General features: G+C 46.6%; 1 protein-coding gene, 1 long non-coding RNA gene and 1 pseudogene across 10 annotated transcripts in view; 2 read left to right on the top strand and 1 right to left on the bottom strand.

Moving 5' to 3' along the window:
- The window catches only part of Fam219a (family with sequence similarity 219 member A), a 57,520-nt gene that overhangs the window by 11,947 nt on the left and 20,263 nt on the right, over positions 1 to 25,310 (top strand). The window lies entirely within an intron of this gene.
- On the bottom strand, positions 1,380 to 24,989 carry LOC121827207 (uncharacterized). 4 transcript variants are annotated; one of them, XR_006069348.2, is made up of 5 exons: positions 20,174 to 24,989; positions 19,788 to 19,936; positions 7,197 to 7,307; positions 4,529 to 4,850; positions 1,380 to 2,867 (listed from the first exon to the last, which is right to left on the bottom strand). It is a non-coding gene; the product is annotated as an uncharacterized LOC121827207 (long non-coding RNA). The 4 variants fall into 4 exon arrangements; XR_006069349.2 differs by having other exon boundaries at positions 2,514 to 2,867; positions 4,529 to 4,715; XR_013048822.1 differs by lacking the exons at positions 19,788 to 19,936; positions 20,174 to 24,989 and having other exon boundaries at positions 2,514 to 2,867; positions 7,197 to 11,811.
- On the top strand, positions 10,788 to 10,902 carry LOC121827735 (small nucleolar RNA SNORA70; annotated as a pseudogene).

Below are 25,310 nucleotides of genomic sequence, written 5' to 3'. Positions count from 1 at the left end.
CCAAGGTCTTGGCGGGAAGAGAGAAGCCATCTTGGGCAGCCTGTTTTTAGCTTGCCAGGTTCATGTTGTTAGCACAGAAGCTAAATGTGACGGGCATTCTGTCTAGGGCAGGCCTACCTCATGGTGGGAAAGTCATCAGCCACTGGCATGCAGATTGAGAGCTGGTGAGGGAGCTTCCGCTGAACTTCCTGTGGACCCCAGAGCAGTCCACTGAAGATGCTAGCTTCCAGAAAACCTCTGCTCTCAGCCGGCCTGTTGCTCCCAGCCCTGGCTTAGAAGGGATCGCAGGCTCAGAAAGACCAAGCGGGGATCATGATGTGTGTGTGTGGCTAGTGGTTCAGGGAAGAGGAGGGAGAATTGTGTGACAGCAGAGAGATAAGTTAGAGTCTAAAACATTGGCACAAGATTGGGCCACTTATCACCCTCTCCATCAACTTCAGATAGGACCTCACTCGGACTGGAGGTTCTGAGATAAAACAACGAGGCAGTCTCAGGAAGCTCCCTTAGGAGGACCTGGTTTAGGTATCTTTAATTATAGAGACCCTAAGGAGCTAGTGAAGGGCGGGCCTCGGAGCAGGAGGTATGCCCAAGAGTGCCAGGAGTCAGCTGGGTGCATCCTAGCTGTATCTTCAGTTTGACTTCTGGCCAGCCTCCTGGCCTCTTTCAGGCTACTTATAAAATGAATAAGATCATGCATGTGCAGATGAACTGCACATTACTCTATCATTTCTGGTCCATGTTTGATGGTGATAAAGGTTGGCGATTTCCTTTTCCCATTGGTGATTCCCAGGGAGCTTTTGTGGGACAGGGTAAAGAGGTGTTCCTTCCCTTCAGCAATCACATCTTTTTGATGGGGCTGTGATGAGGCCAGCCTAGAGACCAAAGAACTTTCTTCTCAGAGGGGGATCCCATGAGAGGGTAGGGGTAAGGGGAGCTGTGAAGGGGAGCCAAGACCCGGCCCCTTCCCTGTGCACACCATGTCTGTGAGTCCTGTGGTCACCGTGACACCTTCCTGGAGAGTTACTGTTGATGGAGGGAAGGCCTTGTCCTGCTGCTAGTTCAGCTTACAAAGGTCAGTGGTGCTCAGGAAACATGTGAAAATCCCCTCCCCTATGCTGGAGAAGGAGGTAGCCCCAGACTGCTGCTGACTTTGTGTTCCTCTCAACATTTTGTCAGAGTAACTCGCAAGCATATGTATAGTGGAGAAGAAAGTCAAATGAGCCCTCAGGTACTCATCCAACAACTTCAACAATTGTCAACACAAGACTAATGTTTCACCCGGGCTCTCCCTACATAATTCTAAATCTTTCCTCGTTAGCATCAGCATATGTCTATCTCTTTAAAGTCATAGCAGATCATAATATTTTCACATCTAAAGATAATTTTTTGACATCATAAAGTTTTACTTGGTTTGTTTGAAACTAATCTATACATAGCATTTAGTTGACCTTTCTTGCTTGCTTGCTTATTTTGTTTTTTTGTATTTATTTGTTTTGTCTTGTTTTAAGACAAGGTTGCTCTGTGTAGCCTTGGCTGTTGGGGAACTCACTCTGTAGACCAGGCTGGCCTTGAATTCACAGAGATCCACCTGCCTATGCTTCCTGAGTGCTGGAATTAAAGACGTATGTCATCACCACCCAGCTGACCATTCTTTTTTTAATTTTATTGGTTTTGTGTGTGTGTGTATGTGTGTGTGCGCGTGCATGCGCGCGCGCGCGCACACACACAGATCAGAATGACTTTATAGAGTCAGTCTGTCCTTCCATCTTGGGTTCCAGGATCAGACCCAGCTTGTCAGGCTTGTGCATCGTGGGCTTTTACCTTCTCCTGGCTGATGTTTCTTCAACCTAAAGTCCTCCCTTCTACTTTTTCTTTTCTTGCAATTTCAAAAAGATTTGAAAATCTTTTGTTGTTCCAGTTTCCTACCTTCTGGATTTTGTTGATCACATCCCTGTGATATTTTTAATCCCGTTCTTCTCTTTCCTACATTTCTGTAAACTAGTAGTAGATCAGATTCAGATTCAACTTTGTGTAAAGAATGCTTGGTAGATGCGCTGTGCATTTCCCTCTTCCCTCTGAGGTGTACATCGTCCTCGGCACAGTTGTCCTACTTTTTGTGGTGTTCAGACTGATTGATGGGGCAGTTAGCCTGATTACAACCCATTACAGAGGTTCCTCAGCATCATTTACCTAATGTTCTCAGCAGTCCCTGATGGTCATTGGTCCATTATTTCATTAGGAGTTTCCCTGTCCCCATTAGTACCCCTGGCCCTCTCTCCTGTGCGTCTGCTTTCCCCACGCTGCCCTTAACCCACACCACCATTTCCTTCCTCATCAACCCAAGACGCCCTAACAGCTTCGGGCCTCACAGACTCCATCTGCCTCCCTGGTGGCCTGTGCTTCCCTGAGGGGAGGGTCCTGACTTGGATCTACTCTCACTGAATCCTGCTAGAGCCATGTCTGACCCCAACTAGGGACTGCAAGCAGCCCAGGCTGTTCCTCCTCTGGGAGAGTTCTGCAGGGAGCTGGCTTTATTTCCCTTCCCAGGAATTTCTCAGGAGCCCTCTTCTGTGCTGAGGAGAGTCTTCCACACTTGTTTCCTCAGCTTCCTGCCCGAGCCTGGGCCCTGGCAGGGACCCAAGCCTGGCTTCCTGTTTACAGGCTGGGAGAGGTTGAGGGAGGCATGGGAAGGGCAACTCAGCTTTCGAGTCCTCTGCTCTCCGCTGCTCAGTGTAGACACCTCTGAGGGCCAGAACAGTTACCATCCTCTGGTGCTTCAGCATCCCTGTGTCTCCCAGATCACCACTCCTGTGGTTCTTCTGCTCAGCAGACAGACTCTGGATACCGTGCTGTGTGTTGGTGCACCCCTGACAGATAAAGCAGATGCATCGGTTTCACAGTGGGACAGCTGACCAGGAAGCACAGAGCTGGGAGCTGCCGCTCACAGACCCTGACCCTGCCCACACAAGTCCTGCGACTCTGTCACCCAGCTGTTGTTAGTTCTCTGGTCACTGTGTCCAACTCAACAGAGCTTCTGCTGGAGCAGGAAGCCTGAGGGGTGCAGGCTGGCCAGGGTCTGGTTATGAGAGCCAGAAGACATCGGGTACTCTACCATAGTGGCCATTGCCCAGTGCAGTTCTTTCTCAGCATCTGTGGCTCTGAGACCAGTGCCCCCACCCTCTGCCAATACCAAAACCCGTGGATATGCAAGCCCCTTACTTATTTGATGGCCAAGCATGGTAGCATGTGCCTGGAGCCTCAAGGATTGCTTGAGTACATAAGTTCAGTACTGCCTGGACAGCATAGGCAGACCCTGTCTCAAAGAAAAAAACGGGAAGAAGCATAGGATGGCATACAATGCACATGCACTCTGTACACTTGAAATCCTCACATGGTTCCTTACAATGACTTCACAATGTACATGTCATGTAAATAATTATTTTGTTTGGTTGATTGGATTCAGTTTGGTTTTGAGACAATGTCTTACTATGTAGCCCTGCTAACCTGGAACTCAGAGATCTCTCTGCTTCTGCCTAAGTGATGGGATTAAAGGTGTATGCCACCATGCTGGGTATAAATGGTTATTGTACTATTATATTATATTGCTTGAGGAATAATGAGAAAAAGCCTGTACATGTTTAGTACAGATATTTTCTACCTAGTATTTTCAATCAAAGCTTGGTTGAATCAACATATGCAGAACTCACATTCACAGGGCCAGCACTATAGGACTTCTGATAAGTGACAGCTTGACCACTGACCCTCATTCCTCCATATGCCTGGCTCTTCCTTGAACAGTAAGAACCTGAAGGGCCATATTCTGCTCCAAGAGAGGACCTGGTATGGATTAACTATTTTTTTCCCTCTCCTGGATGACTCCGGCAAGAATTATGTGAAACCCAATCTCTTTCATCCCATGAAGAGAGAACATCAGTGATCTGAAGTGACACATATCTGTGAGTCCAGCACTTGGGAGGCTGAAGAGGAATTGTTAGTTCAAGACCAGCCTAATCTATATAGTGAGACCTTCTGCCTCAAAATAATGAAACAATCAGCCAAAAGCAGATGTGGTGGTGCACATCTGTGGTCCCCAGTACTTGTAAGGCTAAAGCGAGAGGGTTGCTTCAAGTTTGAAGTCAGCTCAGGCTGCAGTGTTTCAAGGTGAAACCCTAAAGGAACATACGGGAAAACCCTATCTGGACTTCCCAAATGCCCTAAACAGCACAGAGACATAGAGGAAAGTGTGCTGCTAGGTATCAGGAAGTCCGTTACCCCTAGCACGCCAACAGCTTCTGCTTCCACCTGTAAAGATTCAAATCCTGAGCAGGGAATGGTAAGGGCACCTGTAATCTCAACACTTGTGAGTTGGAGGATCAGGACATCTGGGTCATCCTCAGCTACATAGTAAGTTCAAGGCCAGCCTGGGCTACATGAGGGCCTGTCTGAAAACAAAACAAAAAGACTCAGATTCTTCAGGTGGCCTGCAAGGCCTCAAATAGTCTTCCTGCAACCTTCCTGTCCAGCTCACCTCTTCCCGTTGCCTCCGCCACTGCATCCTGCCTCGACTTCCCTCCGAGGGCTGCTTCCCCTTGCTTCAGTGCTTTGGCAGACAGTTTTGCTTTGGGGATGTTTTGTTCTTGTTTGGGTTGACTCCATCTCATCTTCTAAGCTTGCCTCGGGGACCTTCTCTCCTTAATGTACTTTTCACAGGTGCCCTTGAGAAATGTACGAATAATTGTTCTATTGAGATAGGGCCTTATGAAGTCTGATTTCCATAAGGCGGAGACCGTTTCTGTTTTTACATTATTCTCCTGCAGAGTACCCGCACATAGTAGACTCTCACTGAATACCTGTTGAATGAATGAAATTTTGGTTTCTTATCTCCTTTTCTTAGTAACCTATGTCATTCCGTCATACTCAATATGTGCCCTTGCTGTTGGTGAGCATTTACCAAACATGCAGCATTTCACTTAACCTTTGCAACTCTGTGAAGGAGGTATACTCGTAATCTACAGAGAGGGAACTAAGACCCAAGATCACACAGCTAATTAGGGAGCCACTTCAAACCCAGGTATGTGGCCTCAAAGCCAATTCTCTTAACCGTAGTACCACACTGCCCCCTTTTGGCATGTCACAGAGTTGCCACTGGGTCCTTGGCTAATTTCAAATGAGTACTTGGCAGAGCTGGCTGTGGAGCCCAGCTGTGGAAGGACAGGATGCGGGTGATGGAATTCAACCTGGGCTGCTGCTGTTCTAGGGTTATGCATTTCAGGGTCTGTTGCCCCATATGTTTTCCATGAACCCTTTGCCACCTCCAGGATGTAATAGAGCATCTCGTTTTAGAGAAAAGAAGGGTCCGCTGTTTAAACGGCCTGGTCTGCAGTGTCTGGGGAGTAAACAGCCCTGATTAAGAACCTAATAAAAATAATTGAGAGGGAGAAAGGAGTGTTTGTCTCTTTGTGATTTAGCCACTAAAGACAGCACTCTGGAACGCAGCTTTAAGGCATCCCTGGGAAATGCAGACCCAGTGAGAGGGCAATCCCTCTTAGTCTTGATTACGGCAAAGCTCGAGTTATCCAGGATCCCAGGGCTTCTCTGGCGGCAGGGAAATTGGAACTGACGAATGCTTTAGACTAGATGGGGACATGCAAATGAGAAATGGGTGGCATAAATATAAACCCCAGCTCCCGTTTGTTGACCATGCTAGGCACGCTGTGAAGCATTCTACATTCCTTATTCCCTTCATTCTAACGCCAGCCTTGCTCACTCAGTAATGCTGCACCCGTGAAAGGAAAGGCGTTGATAAAAGAACTTGCCAAGGTCATACAACAGCTGGTCCTCCTGACTTTGAAACCAGAGCATCCCACAAACTGGGTTGGTGAGGAGAGACAACTGGCAATGGAGCATCATTCCTATTTCTAGGACTGTGGTTAAACATCGCCCAGAAAAATAGGCAAGTGTATAAAGACTTCCTTTTACTGGGCATTATAATTGCTTTCATATAAATACATCTAGGTGTGATGGTCCATTCCTCTAATCCCAGAACTCTAGAGACTGAGGCTGGAGGATTACAAGTTCAAGGCCAGAGTGAGCTCTGTAGTGAGACAGTGCCTTAAAAAAATGAAAACAAATATGTATATAATTTTATAATGTAGCATTAAATAGTTACAATAAACATAACAGCTACAGTAGCTGCAACATTATCATAGTGAGAAGAAGAAATTTTAAAAAGCAAAGAGACTAGGCACAGAGATGTACACCTTTAATCCTAGCACTTGGGATGCAGAGGCAGGAGGATTTCTGTGAACTTGAGACCAGCCTGATCTACATAGTGAGTTCCAGGACAGCCAGGGCTGTTACATAGAGAAACTCTGTCTTAACCCACCCCCTCCAAAAAAAGCAAAGAGCCTAAGCCTTCGGTAGTGGAGTATGATTAAATAAATAAATCATGGAACACTCTTCCCCAGCATACATAAGGGGAATGGTAGCTCATGCCTACAATTCTAGCTCTTGGAAGTCCAAAGCAGGAGGATCAGGAGTTCAGGGCCAGCCTTGGCTGCATAACAAATTCAAAATAAAGGGCAGCCAGCTAGATGAGCTGACTCAACAGGTGAAGGTCCTTGCTCCATAGTCCTGGTGACTGTGGTTTGATCCCCGGAGTCCACCTGGAGATGGAAAACAGAACAGATTCTACGTCGTCCTCTGGCCTCCTCATATGTACTGTGGCATGTGTGTCCACACATCATACACACTAATAATAAATATTTTTTGGTGAAGAGGTCCTTATAATGTATTTTTCTGTGGCATAAAAAGCATATTACATAAAAGTTGCCATCATAAGATGCATATGTAATGTGGGTAGTCTGATTCCATCTGTGTTTAAATCTGTATATATAAGCATGCATCTTAAAGTCTGAAAGTATAAAGTAGCAACAGTTCTAATCTTATGAGAACTTTTACTTTCTTCCTTATTCACTTTTGTGTTGGTATCTCTTAAGATAAATCAACTTACCTTATTTTTTTATTAGTCCTTTTTCTATTTTGTGTAACAAATGCTAAAAAGTATACTCTTTCTCCTGGCATATCCCTCCCTGCACAGACAATAGAACTTGTCCCATCATTCACATGTGTTTGGAATCAGGTATTGTATGGACAAGTTGGCTAAATGCATTGAGGATGGAAATGTTGCCTCATACCTGTCAGCTACTTATCTGGCCAGTCTTGTCCCTGCTGGGCCCCTCGGCTTTGACCTCATACACTCCTTTCACATCTTCTCACTTCCTTCTCAGATTCTGCAGAGCCCCTGGCTGTGTGGAGACAAGGCATTTCTTTGGAAATGAAAATCTCAGCATTGGACAGATACATTCCTGCCTCTTAGCTCCCTGATGGCAGGTTCCCGCAGCTTCTCCTTCACCAGCAGAGAGAGGCAGGGGGAGAATCTAGTCTCACATCCCCCAAGCTGCAGCCACGACCACATGTTGGATGTTCTGCCTCCAGCTGGTATTTTCAGTACAGCCTTTTTAGGTGGCACAGTAGGAAAGGGACCAGAGAACGTAACCACTCCTGGCTCAGAGACTACATGGGAACTGCCCAGCCTTAGTTTTTCTCTGCAAAACTGGAATAAATAATAGACATTACTTCTATGTCTTATGATGGTCAGAGATTAAATGAGAAAATAAAGGAAAAGCTTTGAAAATATAAGTTGCAATAAAACATAAAATCTATATTTTTAATGTAATCTTTTGAGATTTGTGTTATGCTTTTATGTCTATATACATGCCTCTACATCTGCTTATCTGCTTATTGTGGAATAACAGTTTAATAGGGAGATAAAGGATATTAAAAAATCTTGAAAGGCTCCTTTTTTTTTCTGAGACAAAGTTTCTCTATATCACAGTCCTGGCTGTCCTGAAACTCAATTTATAGACCATGCTGGCCATGAACTCACAGAGATCCTGCCTCTGCCTCCCAACCGCTGGCATTAAAGGCATGTACCACCACTGCCTGGTGAAAGGCCACTTCTTAAAAACAACCAAAGAGGGCTGGAGAGATGGCTCAGCAATTAAGAGCACTTGCTGCTCTTCAAGAGGACTTGGGTTCAATTCCCAGCACCCACATGGCAGCTCACATTGACTGTAACTCCAGTTCCAGGGGCTCCTACAACTTCTTTTGGTCTCTGAGGGCAAGCAGGCATGTATAACATGCACAGATGTGCATGCAGTCAAAACATCTGTAGATATAAAATAAAAATGTTAAAGCCTAGGAAAGGGAGAGGGAGGGAGCCAGGCTTGTCTTCACTTCATCTGCTCTGTACTGTCTTGTTTCCCCAGGGAACATGCACTGTTGGTTTGTTGTTTTTTTTTTTTAAGTTAAGGAAACCAATACAGACTTTTTAATGGCTTAAGGTAATATAGTCAAACTAGAAATAGTTATTGGAAGTCATCCACACAGAGGTGGACAGCTGGGGCAGAGAGAACAGAGGATTTAGAAAGATAAGCAATTGGGGAAACAGCTTGATTGGCAAATTGGGACCATGTTATTAAAACTATTGAATGTCAGGTCAATGAGTTTTTAAGTGGTGGAAGCCATTGGAGGGTCTTGAGCAAAGGAGTCCTGTAATCAGTAATTTGATTCTCAGAGCAGTGTTTGAAGAGTAATGAATGTGGATGAGATAGCTCAGGCCTTGGAAGCCTGGAGTCCTGATTTCAATCACCAGAACCCATGTGAAGATGGAAACAAAGAACCAACTCCGTGGGGCTGTCCTCTGATTTCCACATGTATCACACACACACACACACACACACACACACACACACACACACACACACACACACTCACACACACACACACACACACTTTAAATTTTTATTTATTTTTAGCTTTATCCATTTTACACATACTTTTTTGAAAAAGAATAATGCATGAGATAACTTGAAGAAGAAAGAAAGAAAAGAGAGGAAGGGAGGGAGGGAGGAAGGAAGGAAGGAAGGAAGGAAGGAAGGAAGGAAGGAAGGAAGGAAGGAAAGAAGGAAGGAAGGAAAGGTATACATAGTTAGGCATGGTGGTGAACTTCAGGCTACAGCAGGGAGAGCCTGAATTCAAAGCCAGCCTGAGCTACACAGGAAGGCCCCATCTTTAAATAGACATTAACTATTTTGAAGAAAGTGATATATTACATATCCAATTGGTTTGCTAGAGGTCTAAATGGAAAGAGCATGAGTCAGGAAGACCCACAGTTGGGTCTAAGAGAGACAGGAGCAAGCTGTAAGAAAATAGTGGTGGTACTGGGTTATAACCCCCACGTAAAATAAGTATTAATCCACGGCGATATTTGTAAATAAACAAAGGAGAAGGGACAAATACTTCCTTTAGAATTCTAATTTTATGCATGTATATTTTCATGAAATATACTTCATTAAAGTTCTATATTTGAAGAAAAGTGAGGGAGATAAAAACTGCCACTGGAACGTCATAGTAACAATAGCTGCTGTCAAGATTCACTGACTGCTAAATCTAGAGGGTGACACTTTAAGGAGAACCAAGATATTTGAATAGTTGTATGACACTCTTACGTATTAATTACTGTGGTAGTTTTAAACATGTATCCACGCTTTCTTTGATACTCCTCTCTTTAAAAGATGGAATTTAATTCTCTCCCCCTTCAATATGGGCTGGACTAAGTGACTTGTTTCTGATGAAGAGAAAAAGTATGACAGAAACAGTTAATTTTAGAATAGAGAGACCTGTCAAGTACCACCCTAAGTGATTCAGATTAATCCCACTGGTGATGAGACGTGAAATCCCAGTGCATGTCACCTCCATTGTATCCTCCGGAATCTACAACCTGAACTGGTTACGAGAAACATGAGGCAGGGGCTGGAGAGGTGCCTCAGCAGTGAAGGTGAGTTCACTGAAGACCAGGTTCAATTCCCAGCACCCACATAGTGGCTTACAGCCACCTATACCCCAGTTCAAGGGAATCTCACACCCTCTTCTGGTTTCCTCAGGCACTACATGCTCAGTATGTACATACATACACAGAGACACAGATGAATAAAATAAAACAAAAGTTTGTAAAGAAAGATTAGGCAAATTGAAAAGATATTCTAGGAATACCTAACCAGGCATTTTCTTAACCTCAAAAGTCAAGACTGAAAATGAAAAAGGATCCTAGTACAAAAACTGTAGAAAATTACACCAAATCTGTAGTTTAGTTAATAGCAATGCTCTAGTATTCTTAGAGTTGATCATGTACCATAGTTAAGTAAGATGTTACCATCAGGGAAACTAGATGAAGAACTCTCTGAATTGTCCCACTGTAGAAATATAGAGTTATTTCAGGCCGTGGAGATGGCTCAGCAGGGGAGGCGCTTGCTGCCGAGCCTGTTGAGTTTGACCGCCAGGATTTACACGGTGGAAGGAGAGAACCGACTTCTGAAACTGTCCCCTGACTTCCACATGTGCCCCGGAGCACACTGCCCACCCCCTTAAATAAATAAATACAATTAAAAACATTTTTAATTATTTCAAAATGATTAAGGTTAAAAAATATCCCCACCACCATTTTTAGTGTATTTGGCTAGAAAAGAAGATTGCCATTAACAAGATAAGGATAGCTAAAAGGAAAAATGAAGACTGTATATAACAGGCTCCAGGCCAAGCTGGGCTACACAGTCCATAAACAAACAAGCAAAAACTGAAGAGAAAAAGAGTTTCCAAACAGAACTCATCAGTACTTCCAATGATTCTGAAAATGAGGGACAGTCACCCAGGAAAAGGCATTGACTCCGCAGCAGATTAAGCTGTTCGTCATGGTGTTCAGTGTCTGGGGACAGCAGCCTCCTGGGGAGTGCACGCAGCCTGTTGCCTATGGGGTTGCCCTAAGGGACCTCAAAGACTATTTTCTGTTGCCTAGTCATGTATCTGGTCTCAATGCTTTCCCCAATGTAGGCTTTGGACAGGAAGGCCCAGGGCACAGTGGCCAGGTCATCACATCTGTCTTCACCAAACTGCAAAATAAGGACCATGTGACTGAGGCCCTGCTTCAGGGTTAATCCAGATGAGCTTGAAGACATAGTGGCTGAAAAGCAGCCCGTCCCTAATGACTGTGGAGTCAAATATATTCCCAGCTGTGATCCCCTAGACAAGTGGCAGGCCCTGCACTCCCAAGGGATCCCATTTGCTGTCCTATACTCTCCCAAATCATGTTTAGTAATAAATCTCACATTCAGTGGGGCAAGGGAAGAAAGGGCCACTAGGAGCTGGGCACTGGCCCCACGAGTTAGCAGAGTGGCTGGGGAGATGGCTGAGAGCACACTGCTTATGGAAGACCTGAGTGCATTTCCCAGCATCCACATGAGACACCTCCCAACTGCCTGTAACTCCAGCTCCAAGGAGATCCAGTGCCTCTGATCTCTGGCCTCCAGCCTCCATAGGCACTCACACTAACGTGTACACACACACACACACACACACACACACACACACACACACACAGTTATAACTAAAAACAAAAGTAAATCATTTTTTAAGAGAGGTGACAGAAGACAAGGAGAGGGGAGGGGGGTGGAGACAGGAGTCAAGGTGCCGGGACTCAGAGTGCAGAAGCATTTGCCCAGGTGAGGCAGATCCACTCATAGAAGAAGCTCCTAGGGAGCAAGGCATGGTGGCACATCCCAGCACACAGGAGGCAAAGGCAGGAGGATTTCTGTGAGTTTGAGACCAGCCTGGTCTACAGAGTGAATTCCAGGACAGCCAGAGCTACACAGAGAAACCCTGTCTCATGGGTGGGGGGGGGTGAATCTAGGAAAAAGCTTCTAAACAGAGAGGCAAGAAGTAGTGTCCAGCCAGGTGGTGGTGGTGACGGCGGCGGCGGCGGCGGCAGCGGCGGCGCATGCCTTTAATCCCAGCACTCGGGAGGCAGAGGCAAGTGGATCTCTGTGAGTTCAAGGGCAGCCTGGTCTACAAAGCGAGATCCAGGACAGGCACCAAAAATACACAGAGAAACCCTGTCTTGAAAGAAGAAGGAGAAGGAGAAGGAGAAGGAGAAGGAGAAGGGGAAGGAAGGAAGGAAGGAAGGAAGGAAGGAAGGAAGGAAGGAAGGAAGGAAGGAAGGAAGGAAGGAGAGAAAGAAGAAGAAAGAAAGAAAGAAAGAAAGAAAGAAAGAAAGAAAGAAAGAAAGAAAGAAAGAAAGAAAGAAAGAAAGAAAGAAAGAAAGAAAGAAAGAAAAAGAGAAATGGTGTCCAAAGCAAGTGAGCCAAAGGGCTGGGCCCCAAGCTCAAGAAGAGGAGGTGCTCCTATTGCCTGGCTGTGGTCAAACTCAGGCTAAAAGCTAGAGGCCATGTATTAAGGACTGTTTCTTTCATTTCTTAGCGGAGAGGCTGGTTCGTTACCCAAGTCCTAGACTGGACAGGAAATGAATAGACTTATTCATTCCCTATGCTGCTTGTACTTGAGATGGAAAATAACCTGGTTTTGAAATGGGGACCAAACAGCACACAGAGTGGTTTCTCTGTGCACATGTGTGTGTGATAAACACACACCTACCATGCACATGCTTTACCAACTGCTTACCATGTGGCAGAGACTGCGGTAAACACATTACGAATATCATCTGTTAATCCTCCACACAACCTCCTGAGACAGGCACTGCGACATTCCTCATGTTAAAGGTGAAAGTGGAGAGCCAGAGCGGTTGGAAACTTGGTGAAGTTCACATAAATGGGACTTGGAGAGATGCAGTCAGTGGCAGAGAGCCTCCCTGGCCTGCCCCAGGCCCTGCCCCAGCCCCGTCGGTGGAGGAAACCACACAGATATGTAATGGCAGAAATAGGACTCAGTTGAAAACCATTTGTTTTAAGCATTGCACTATACTCCCTGCTCCTGACACAAATGAATGTGTGTGCCAGGAGACTAACAGTGAGTAGCTCTAGACCAGTGGTTCTCAACCTTCCTAATGCTGCAACCCTATTAACACCGCCCCTCATGTTGTGATGACCCCCAAACATACAATTATTTTCACTGCTATTTCATAACTGTAATTTTGCTGCTGCTGTGAATCGTAATCTAAATATCTGTGTTTTCTGGTGTTCTTAAGCACCGTGAAAGGGTCATTTGACCCCAAAGGGTTCGGGACCCTCAGGTTGAGAACTACTGCTCTAGATGGTGGGATTAAATGTAATGTTTTTCTCCTTTCTTCTTATGTGGACTTTTTAAGAGACTATATTCCTTTTGAATTTAGGAAAGTATATCATGTTATTTAAGCTTGGGTACTTCTGCCAACTTCCTGTAACATCTAAGACGAGAACAAAGCAGGTACATCAGCTAAGTGCAGAGAAAGACTACCTGTCTGCGGTGACACAGTGGAGAGTTTATGTGCTCGCTGTGTGTGTGTGTGTGTGTGTGTGTGTCTCTGTGTGTGTGTGTGTGTGTGTGTGTCTGTGTGTCTGTGTGTGTCTGTGTGTGTCTGTATCTGTGTGTGTGTGTCTGTGTCTCTGTGTGTGTGTCTGTGTGTGTTGGCATGTGTGTAGTAGTCATGGAAGGGAGAGTAAGGAGAGGCTCTAATAAATACCACACAAAGAATTTTCTCCCTTCCTTATGGCTACCTTGTCCTTGGACAAGGTGTGTTTAGTCCTGAACTTCCAGAGAGACTGGGGACATTTTTTTTATAGATATGCTAAGATTCTGAATCTTACCCCTTTTTGAAAATCTGGCCAGAGAATCAAGCTTCTGGCGTGAAGCCCAGACTTTAGCCATGAGTGATTGGAGTCATTCTGGAGCAACTTCAGGCGTGCAGGCCATGGACCAAGCAGGCAGCTGGTGTCAGCCATGGGCAGAGATGAACTGGTGGCATTTAAGGTCACCACTACCCAGTAGGCAGGCCTTGTCCAGATCCACCCACGTGCTCGGGAGAGGTGATTCAGAACGCTGGATAGCTCCCAAAGGAGCCCTGCTTCTCCTGGCTAAAACTGGAAACCCTGGAGACTCACTTATTTATTTATTTGTTTATTTTATTTATTTATTCATTCATTCATTCACTCACTCATTTATTTATTCATTTATTTATTTATTTTGGTTTTTTTAGAGACAAGGTTTCTCTGTGTAGTCCTGGCAGTCTTGGAACTCACTCTGTAGATCAAGCTGGCCTCGAACTCAGAGATGCACCTGCCTCTGCCTCCTGAGTGGGACACCCACATTATCAAGGTGCTGTGTGTATTCTAGTTTGAATAGCCTTCACTCACTTCAAGGGCCTGGCCTCTTCTCTTTCCAAGACCATCCATGTGAGCGCAAAGGTTCTTTCTGCCCCGGCCACTTCCCTGCCTTCCCTAACACACATCCAGCCTGACGGAACTCTCTTGAGACCACCATATCTCCCAAAGTGAAGTCAGTTTTGGAGACACCATGCCATCTCCTGAGCTGTCCATGGGCAGGCTCTGACACCAAAATACCTCAAGGCTATAGGACTCTGTGGGAGTGGGGGAGCAAAGGTCCTCTGTCTCCTAGCATCCCTGGTACCCTCCTCTTTGCCCAGAGTAGGAGGGAGGGGCACTAAGAGAGATACTGAGCATTTTTCAAAGCCTGATGAAGGAGCCTTCCTTGGCTACCACCGTAATTCAGCCTGGCAATGAGAACACATCTGATTTAAAGACTTTGTTGTAGGCCATGGGCATTGACGTGAGTGGGAGGAGCTTGTCCAGCAAGTAGAAGCAGAAATGAAGAGTGGATCTGGGAGCCCCCTGACCGCCCACCCCCACTTGAGCCGTGCACGTGGCCCCAGGCCCACAGGTGGAACCTTGGTTGAGCACTGTCATGGGAAGGGGTCCTCTACCATTCTCCAAATGACGCTGAGGGAGTATGAGTGTGTGAAAGGGCAGGAGAATCCCAACCATTTACAGGGCTTGGATTTTCTAGTAGAAAGTTCCTCTTCTGTCTCCAGCCCTCTCCCACAGCCAAGTGCATGAGCCAGCAAAGGAGGAAGGAACATAAATCCACCTGGATTGAGGCCAAGCAAAGATGCTCCAGGGCCATTCCTCCCAACCAGACATGCTCTGGCCCTGTGCAAGACACTTTCCTCCTGAGACCTGGTTTTCTTCAACACTCATAGGTTCCTGGATCCTTTAGTGAGGGATCTGTTACACCCACGGTCACTGCCTGCCATATACCTCAACGAGCGTACTGGCCAGAGAAACTGCCCTAGTTATTGAAATAGTACACTCTACCCAACAGCCAAACACATGCAGCCTGGCTCACACTCCCAGCTCCAAGCAGCCACAGTGGGGCCGGAGGGGTAGGAAAAGAGCATTTGCTGTTTGCTGAGACCTGGGTGGACCTGATGGCCGGAGGCAAGAGTGACTAAGGCTGCTGTCACCCCAGCTGAGGTGCTTTTAGGTAGCGCTCCTGCAGATGGAGCCACTGGCAGTGTAGGAACTGGCGATTAGTAAAAAGAAAATGTTCAATGGCCCTGGACCTGGGCTGTCTGTCCCTCAGCCTGCCCCATCTTGCTTTTGGAAACTGCACATTCCAGCTTCCAAGAGGCTCTTACCATGAAGCTAAGTACAGGCTCTTTCAACAAGTATTCATAGAGAAGAAAAAAGAGCAGATGAGGACCCTGCCCAATCCCAAGAGATTTGTCTGCATTGGTTTTTGTTCAAGTAGAACAATCTTAACCTCAGCCAGAGCCCGCTCTCCGTCTGTTCTCAGGGGCAAAGGTGCCCTGTTTCCTTCCTCATGGTGGATGCTCTGTGCTGATTGTTTTATTTAGGAGCTGTGATTATGTGACCACAAACCTTACTAAATCGAATACAACCCTGAGCGTTGAGAAGAATCCGCACAGGACTCAAGGGAGGAAGCAGCTGGCTGGAAAGAAAGGCCATGAATTCTAATCCCAAGGCTTCCATCTGGCATTGACCTGGGACAACTCATTTACTCTGCCCTGGGGCTCTTTCTGGAACTCTGGGCCAGAGGCCAAGCAGGCCTGGGCTGTCAGGGGGTGAAGAGACCTGTCAGAACTCAGTCGCTGCTCTTCACAGCAAGCAGGAACCCACAACCAGAGCATGTGTTTACTGTCCTGGAGGGTCTCGAATTTTCTACTTAGCCTTCCTGACCTAGTGTTGAACTCCCAAGAGGTCCCCTGCCTGGCTCATGAGCCTGGTTGGAACCCTGGGTTTTTCAAAAGCACCGTGAATGGACAGATCAAAGCAACCGACCTGTTTCCCTCCAAGGGTTTTTGGTGGCTTTTATTTCAAGCTGGTTGTCCACTCCTCTAAAACTCAACATGAACTGAGACTAAGTCAGGTATGGCAGCACAATCTGTAATCCCAGCACTTGGGAGGGTGAGACAGGAGGGTCAGAAGGCTAGCTTGAGCTCTGTGAAACCCTGCCTCAAGCAAACAAACAAAAAGAGTCTCAGTTGTTAGATCGTGAGTAAATAATTGTAAATGAATAGTCTCTGCCTGTTCTGTTGGTGGTTTACAATGAGAAGTTGATCTGGAGCTAAATTGCTACCTTGGCCATGGTCTATAAGGGTTTTTAACTTTTTTTTTTTTTTTTTTTTTTTGGTTTTTCAAGACAGGGTTTCTCTGTGTAGCTTTGCGCCTTTCCTGGGACTCACTTGGTAGCCCAGGCTGGCCTCGAACTCACAGAGATTCGCCTGCCTCTGCCTCCCGAGTGCTGGGATTAAAGGCGTGCGCCACCACCGCCCGGCCGGGTTTTTAACTTTTAATTTTATGTATACGAGTGTTTTATCTGCCTGTATATCTGTACACCATAGGCATGTCTGGTTCCCCAGGAGGCCAGAGAGAGTATTGCATCCCCTGGTACCAGAGTATCAGATGATTGTGAGCCACCATGTGGGTGCTGGGAATTGAACCCACATCCTCCAGAAAAGCAGTTAGCGTTCTTAACCACTGAGACATCTTTCCAGCCCCTTTCTGGGGGCGGGGGAACTATGCCAAGCCTGCAGATGCGTGGATGTTTGGGGCCTCCTGCTGTATCTGTTTTCCAAATTAACTTCTGGAAGGCAGTTTTTCAGCTCTTAGCTCTAAGAAAAGCCCTAAAAGGATACACAGTTGCAACATTTGTCTAGGATCACCACTAGTCAAGGCCCTGGTTACCAGCCTTTGCCACCTATCTTACAAATAGACCCTTGAATTGTTTGTCTGCTATCAGATTACAGCCGGTGATTCTCTGTTCTAGACACTGGGAAGACGCCATGGAGAAAGACACAGTCCGCACTTTCAGGAACATTTACTAAATAACTTATACAAATAATCACTTAAAAAATTGTTAAGTGCGGGCTGGAGAGATGGCTCAGAGGTTAAGAGCAGTCTGCTCTCCCAGAGGTCCTGAGTTCAATTCCCAGCAACCACATGGTGGTTCACAACCAGCTGTAATGAGATCTAGTGCCCTCTTCTGGTGTGCAGACATACATGCAGGCAGAACACTGTATATATAATAAATACATAAATCTTTAAAAAATTTAAGTGCATGAAAAACTGAGGAGGGAGGGAATTGTGAGAATTCCAGAATTACAGATTGTCTAACCTGGCTCCCATGGGAAGCTTCTTAGAGACAACGTATTAATCGAGGCTGATGATGAAAGCTCTAAGAAGAGGAATATGAGGTGGGAGCGATCGGGGTGCCATTGGGATAAGGCTAGTGGCACAAAGTGCAGCAGGCCCAGGGAAGAGTGGTCCAGGGGCTAACGGGAGAGCGAGCCCTGCTCCTCAGCCGGCCACCGTCTTGGCCCCGGCTGAACCATCACTTCACGCAAACTGCTGTGCCTGGTCCCGGGGCGGGTGGGGGCCTATTCCTGCGCTGGCACAGCACGCTGTGGAAGAGTGTCCTCGTCCTAGCCTGGGAAGCGTTCGAGTGGATGGACTTCCATAGCAGCACAGCACTGAGGAAGGAAAGAGGCAAGACATGCCAGGCACTTGCCTTCCCTGCACATCCTCTCCGCATGCTTTCCCATTGCTTTGAACTGTTTATTAACACACAACAGAAGCCATTTTGCTGTTTAGATGGCTCTCTGGGAATTCCATGCCACTCCCACCCCCTCCTTAGGTGGATGGAAAAAAATCAGCTTTCAAGATATTTTATACTTGAATTTCAGAAACTAAATTACATTACTACATACAATGGGACGGCGCCATTGCCTGTTCCTATCTGTGTGCTTCAGGCCCCGCGAGGCTGATAGCATCAGTGTGTCAAAGCAGCTGGACCCACACAATTTGCAGCCAGCTGGAGCTGGGCCAGAGGTAGACAGAGTGGGGGTGTGAAACCCTCTCAGAATCTGGAGCACCCCAGGGTCTACTGTAGGCAGGCACCCGGGGTTTGGGGTTCTCTCCATAAATAATCTTTTCTTCTATCCGTAAAGAGAGAAGCTGTCTTAATGGACCTAGATGTAACCAGCTGAAAATGGCTCTCTGGAGCACTGAATCACAAAAGCACTAATAACAGTGTGCTCAAAAGGTTTTCTCTGGGGTCAGGAGAGACGGGCAAGGAAAGAATGGAAACTGTAACAAGTAAAAGACAGGCTCCTGAGGTCTTTTTTAAGATTTTTAAATTTTTATTTTATGTGTATGGATGTTCTACCTATGTGTACGTCTGTGTACCATGTGTGTGCAGTGCCCGTCAAGGCCAGAAGAAGACGCTAGTGCTCTAACCGCTTAGCAATCTCGCCAGCCTGTTTTTATGGTATTTTTGAGACAGGGTCTCACTCTGTAGCTTAGGCTGCTATCCACCTGTCTCAGCCTCTCCAATGCTGGGATTCCAGGTACTGGGTACCATATTTATATTTGGATGTTTAAAAACCAAAGTACTCCTGGAAATAAATATTCTGTGCTTCCTTGAAACCCAGATGTGAAGGTCTCCTAACCAGAGTTCTCACTAAAACCAGGTTGGAGAGTGGGTAGAGACAGTATTGTTTCCCTGCCAGGGAACATAGTAACTTTTGGAGTCTCCTTCCTAATTATAACCAAGATTTAATTCTACAGAACAAGCATTCCTCTCATAGCAGAAAGTCTTCAGATTATTGAGTTATTTCAAAAGCATCAAATGTCATAATACATTCATTCAACTTGGGAAGTACTTACAGGCCAATTTTTATAAATAGCAAATACAAGCTGTTCATGTCCAAAACATGATTATTTTCCCAAATGCATTTGCTCCCCAAGGTCAAGGTTTTGGGAGGAATTCAGCCTCAGTGAGGTTGCCAGTCCTCTGCCATAGCTCAAGCCTGCCTTCCCTCACCCCAGTGTTCCCTCACCCCAGTGTCTTCCCACTCACTCATGATCCAGTGTCTAGATGAAGGGACAGAAGGACAAACATGTACCCCTAGCTTTAGCTGCATGGTCTAAATTTCTCTGGCCATACTGCGGAAATGATGCTTACTGAATCCATCACTACACCCGAATACAAATTAGTAAAGTCATGATTGTTTTTTTTACCTTTGTTTGTTGTTTGTTTTGTGTGTCAGAAGGGTATTATTGAGGGTTTGAAAAGTAAGAAATTATGATTTCCAGAGCATAGGTTCCCAGGCTGAGCCTCCGTGTGGTTATTTATAATTGCTGGAGCAGGTGTTCTAGGTTCTGGGAAAATTGAGTTACTGTTTCTGTGTCTGTCCTGGCATCCCAGGCTACTCCTGCAGTGTGTGCTGGCCCCATCCAAGAACTAGAAGTTCAGACCATTGCTGACTGCTTTTCGCTATAGGCTGGGGAGCATGACCCAAGGCTATTGGGACTCTGGTGCATCAGAATTGAGTCAAACAACCACCCACCACTTGCTCTCACCTCTAGATTGGCCAGAGCCTGCTCAGCCTCCGTTGCCTTTAGCTCACACTTGCTAAGGAACAGTAGAACCTGCCGTGGATGCACAAGCCTCCTGAAGGGCATCCCTCTGTGGGAAGCTCCAAGCTTTGCAGGGATCGGATCCATCATTTCTGAGAATGAAATAAAGTTTTTGTGCAAATGTCAGCAAGCCTGAGAACGGTGTGTCCTGATTCCTCTCTCTGGACTTCAGACAACTGTTCCCCCCCCCCCCCACCGGTGTCTCCTGTCACTGTGGCAAAGGCCCTCCCCTGCAGAACTCTGCTCTGGCTCCTCTCTGTCTGCCGTTATTCTTCTCAAAACACAAACGTCCTTGTCACCACCCTCTCCCTGGTCCCTGCCCTGCTCACCATGGCTCCAGGTCTTCTTTTGCCCATCCCTGTATGTTGATGTTCTTCTGGTGGCTTTTTCTTTCCTCCAGCCCTTCAAATGTTTGAGCCAGCATGCCCTCCTGCACAGTCATCAAAGCGGTCAACCCATTTTCGTCTTTTTCTTATCCAGTGGCTTTATACTTCCCTTCATCATCCAAGTCAGCAAAGAAGCTGGTTATCACCCTCACCCTCATGTCCATCGGCCGTAAGCCCAGCGGCTTCCCTCCAGCCTCTTCAACCTGTGGACATGCCTTGCTCCGGCTCTTGCACCCCCCTGGATGCCCCTTCTCCAGTCTCTCTGCCCCCAGCTCAGCCACCTTACTAGTTCCTCTGTTACTAGTTATGCTGCTCTGCCCACGTCAGTCTGACAGGGCTGAAGGATCCCTTCAACCTCCTTTTCATCCCCTTCCCCGCTTTCTCCGGTGCTGCCTTCCACTTTCTGCCCTGGGCTCATCTTTCTCCCTCCCCTATGCCTTTCCCTTGCGTACTGTCTCCCATCCCACCCCCATCTTGAGGTATTGACTGCTTGGGTGGTGGCAGTATTTTCTTCCGTAGAGAATTCATTCAGCAGGAAGTTAGTGATGAAAAGGCATCCAATGTCATTTCCTAAGAAGGGCTTCAGGTGCAGGTTGAGCATAAAGACCTGATTGGACTAGGTGTCAGCCTCCCAGATGACTGCTTTGGAAGACAAGTCCCACTGCCCTATAAGTTCCGGCATGGCATTAATCTAGTAATATTATCTGATTCCTCTGGAGGCAAAGATTGAGGCATGGAAAAAATGGACAAATCAGGTTCAAATTGCCTTCAAGGTATGACTGAGCACTTTATATCGCCTGGTTCTTCACTTTTAGAAAGAGGATGATTGGTCTTACTCAGTTCAGGGGGATTAAATGAGATACAGGTAAGGCCTCCAGCACCCTGGCTGCACCATATAGTGATGTAGAAATAGAAACTTCTAGATAGTAATAGCATTGACCTCTAGGATAACTGTGCCTGGGACAAATGGTTCTAAACAACTCTGTACATGGCCTGGCTGGAAAGCTGCCTCCCCAGTACAAGCTTAAGTGGTCCCTCTGCCTGCTCTGTAAATGGTTGTTCCTCTTACCACTAAGAATGTAGCCAGGGTAAGATTGGGATACAGGAATCTTTGCAAGACTGTCTGGAGATAGTGTATGTATGGGAGGCCTGGCCTAGAGCCCCGCCATTCAAAAGCATAACCCCTGTACTAACATTGCCATCACCTGGGACCTGGGATGAAACGTGGGCCCTGGGCTGCAGTCCATAGTTACTGAATCAGACTCTGCACCTCACCAATCCCCAGGTGATCTGTGCACATATTTTTGTTGCTGGCTTAGGATAACAGGGATGTGGACTGCATGAGGGTGCCAAATCTATCTAGAAGAGGTGAATTCTGCATAGATGGGGTGGACTGTGGTAGAGGAATGAGACCAGGGCCCAGGCATCCTCTGAGATGTGGGTTAACTGTACAAGGATTAGGGATTGCACATGCTGTTTTTCTTTCACGATTTCTTCCCTGAGGGTGCCTTGGGCATGAGTTTGTACCCCTGAGTCATTCAGTCAGTGTCAGAACATCAGGCAGGGAGTGATGGGTGAGCCAGACTCAGCTACAATCCACCATCAGTCTGAGGAGACCCTTTAGCAGAGACCCCAGGACAAACAATCTACTTAGGCAGTTGATTATTTTCCTTGAGAGATGCGTAACGAGCTACTAATATATAACTCTGGATGTCCTAGAACTAGCTCTATATAGACCAGGCTGGCCTTGAACTCACAGAGATCCCTCTGCCTCTGCCTCCCTAGTGCTGGGATTAAAGGTGTGCCACCACGCCTGGCTCTCACCCCACCTCTAAAGTATTCTTAGAGTGCTTACCTAGCATGTCCAGGGCCCTGAGTCTGATTCCCAGCACCACAAACACATGAGAGCAGAGAAGGAAGGGAAGGAGAGAGAAAAGAATGAACAGAAAGAAAGGAATAAGTCAATAAATCATCTTCATGACAAAAACCAGGGCTCAGTCTTGTTGCCCCAGCAGATAGCATGCCCTACCCATTGCTGTTGTTCAGGAAATATCACATTCTTAAACAGTCAGTGAAATGAGGGATGGGGGGCTAGAGAGATGGCTCAGTAGTTAAGAGTACTGACTGCTCTTCCGGAGGACCCGGGTTCAATTCCCAGCACCCACATGGCAGCTCACAACTGTCTATAATTCCAGTTCCAAGGGACCCAATACCATGGCAAAACACCAATGCACATAAAATAAAAATAAATAATTTTTGGAAAAAAAGAAATGAGGGACAGAAGAAGAAATGATAATAGTAATAATAATAACAACAACAATAATAGAACATTTGGCCAGAGTTAAGCTTTAGAGCTGTAAGTGTCTTTATGAGTAAAAGATGGTATCTCTCTGCCAGGTGTAATGAGCATTAGAAAGTTAGAACAGGCATAAAGGGAAGCAAGGGCAGGGCTAGGAGACACCACAGAGAACCCATTGATCCCATCCTTTCAACTTTACTGTCCATTGTAGACAAGCGGCTCCTTATTCTTCCAATGCTGCAGGAGGGGGCAGGGGTGGCTGCTCTGGGCCGGCATCCCATGGATTCTGTCAGACTATTTCTTTTAGTCCTTCGAAGTCAGAACAAGATTCACGAACCAGAGCAGGCCAGGATCACTTCTTAAGTAACTGAACCATAGGAAGCAAAATGGCACATACCTGTAATCTCAGCACTCATGAAACTGAGGCAGGAGGTTTACTAGGAGTCCAAGGCCACGTCTTATACAGCAAGACACTGTCAAGAAGGAGGAAGAGGAGGAGAAGAGAGAGAAAGTCAACAACAAATCCCCTTTAGGGTTGGGGATTTAGCTCAGTGGTAGAGCGTTCAACTAGCAAGCTCACAGCCCTGGGTTCAGTCCTCAGCTCTGGAAAAAAAATAATCCCCTTTAATGATATTTAGGGCCAAGCCCCAAGTGAGCATCCTCAAGTGATTCTGCGGAGACACATGCCGGTGTCTGCTGGCATTTCTCCTGCTTTAGCTTCAGTCCCACCTGCCTATGACCGATCCCAAGCCCCACCCATGTGCCAGTTTCTGGGCAGTGTCTTCTGTGTGTGCCTCTTGCCTTACCTTGAAGAACCAGAATCCACATCCTGGAAGGAAAGGGAAAGATAGTCTCATCTCCAAACCCCAAACCCCCTCCAGCTCTCTTGGACTTAGAATCATTTCCCTTCTATGAAAAGCTTCATTCCGCAAAAGTCTGTGTTGGCTGAATCTGAATTTTAGAGATAGGGGACTATTTATCCCCTTACTGCCCACCCTGACACCATTTTCTCCTGTCTAGGTCCTGCTGGTGACTTGTGTGTGCATGTGTTTAAGTATACATAGCATAACATTTGCCATTTCAACCTATTGTTGATGTTTTTTTTAAGGAACTTCGTGTCTATACTTCTTTAATTAAATGACATCACTTTTCTCTAAAAAGATTGAAATGAGGTGGGTGGGGATAAATAGAATTCAAAGACCTTGTAGATCACAGGAGAGCATACGCTGGTCCAGGGTGAGGAAGGCGCCTCCTTAACATGTGGGCAGGGATGAAGGTCAGGGCTAAGGCAAACTAGGCTTCCCAGAAGGAACCAAGAGCTCTGTGCTCCTGGACCTTACCTTCTGGCCTTTATACCCAAGCTTCCCCCAAACGAAAGCTGCTGGACTTAAGCATTTGTCCCATCTCTCAAACAGGGACTCTTTGGTCCCAGGTTTCTAGTGAGTGTTGCATGATTTTTTTTCCTGGAGAGACACAAATGTCTATATACCCCACCTAGAGAAGGCACTGACACACCAGTGTCCAACTTGGTGAACCAGGGCCTTAATTGGGATTCCAAGAACTTGGGTGGGTCCCAGGCAGCTGCACCACTGAAGCATCATCCCAGTTGTTTCCTCATAGACTGGTGGTTAGAATCTTGGGAATGGTGTTGTGGGGTGGCGTTGGAAAGGGTTAGGGCCTGATGAGCATCATACCTCTCTTCTCCCGCCATGAGGGAGTGTTACTATACTCCCATATCTCCTGTGGGTCTTGGGAAGGTCATCACAGATGCTCTGAGATGGTGATGCTCATGTTGCTGGAGGAAACGGCTTCACTCCAGTAGGAGAGAATGAGTATCTGGAAATCATCTGGAAGACATACAGCCTGACTATGAAGAATGGGTGCTAGATCTTTAGGAGACACTGGCTGGCTGAGGAGGCAGCCCAGTGGGCAAAGTGCTTGCTACACAGGCATAAGGTCCTGAGTTTGCGTCTCCAGCACCCACATGAATGACACAAAGGCTTGTAATGCCACAAACGGGGAGGTGGAAACAAGCAGCTCCCAGCAAAACTGGCTGCCTAAACTAGCTGAGTTGGTGAGCTATAGGTTTAGCTAAAGACCCTTCCTCCATGTATAAGGTGGAAAGTGATCACCTGATGTCAACTTATAGCCTCCACATGTATGTGCACACAAGCGTACCCACACCTGCACACGTATGTGTGGCTACACACATTCATTCATGCATGGAAAACATACAAAAATAAATAAAAGTAACCCCCCATGGTCCCATATCTTTGCATATCCACCCTAGAGCTGAAAACTAATATGTAAAAGACCTGAGCATGGTCGTGCATGGCTGTAATTCAAGTACTTGGCAAGGAAAGGCATGAGCACCAGGAGTTCAAGGCCATTCTTAACTGCACAGTGAGGTTGAGGCCAGCATGGTTTACATGGGACCCTGTCTCAAAAAAGAAAGAAAAAGAAAGAAAGAGAGAAAGAGAGGGAGGGAGGGAGGGAGGGAGGGAGGGAGGGAGAGAGAGAGAGAGGGAGGGAAGAAGGAAGGAGGGAGGGAGGGAAGAAGGAAGGAAGGAAGAAAGGAGGGAGGGAGGGAGGGAGAAAGGGAGGGAGGGAGGAGGGGGGGCTGGAGAAATGGCTCCGTGGTTAAGAGCAGTGGCTGTTCTTCCAGAGGTCCCAGGTCCAGTTCCGAGCACCCACACAGCTGCTCACAACCATCTGTTGTTCTAGTTCCAGGGAATCTGTTGCCCTCCTCTGGCCTCCCTGGGCACCAGGCACACATGTGGG

Source organism: Peromyscus maniculatus, chromosome 2 (genome assembly GCF_049852395.1).
Source record: "Peromyscus maniculatus bairdii isolate BWxNUB_F1_BW_parent chromosome 2, HU_Pman_BW_mat_3.1, whole genome shotgun sequence".
In the NCBI taxonomy this organism is placed as follows: Eukaryota; Metazoa; Chordata; class Mammalia; order Rodentia; family Cricetidae; genus Peromyscus; species Peromyscus maniculatus.
This window is presented reverse-complemented; position numbering and strand designations above follow the sequence as displayed.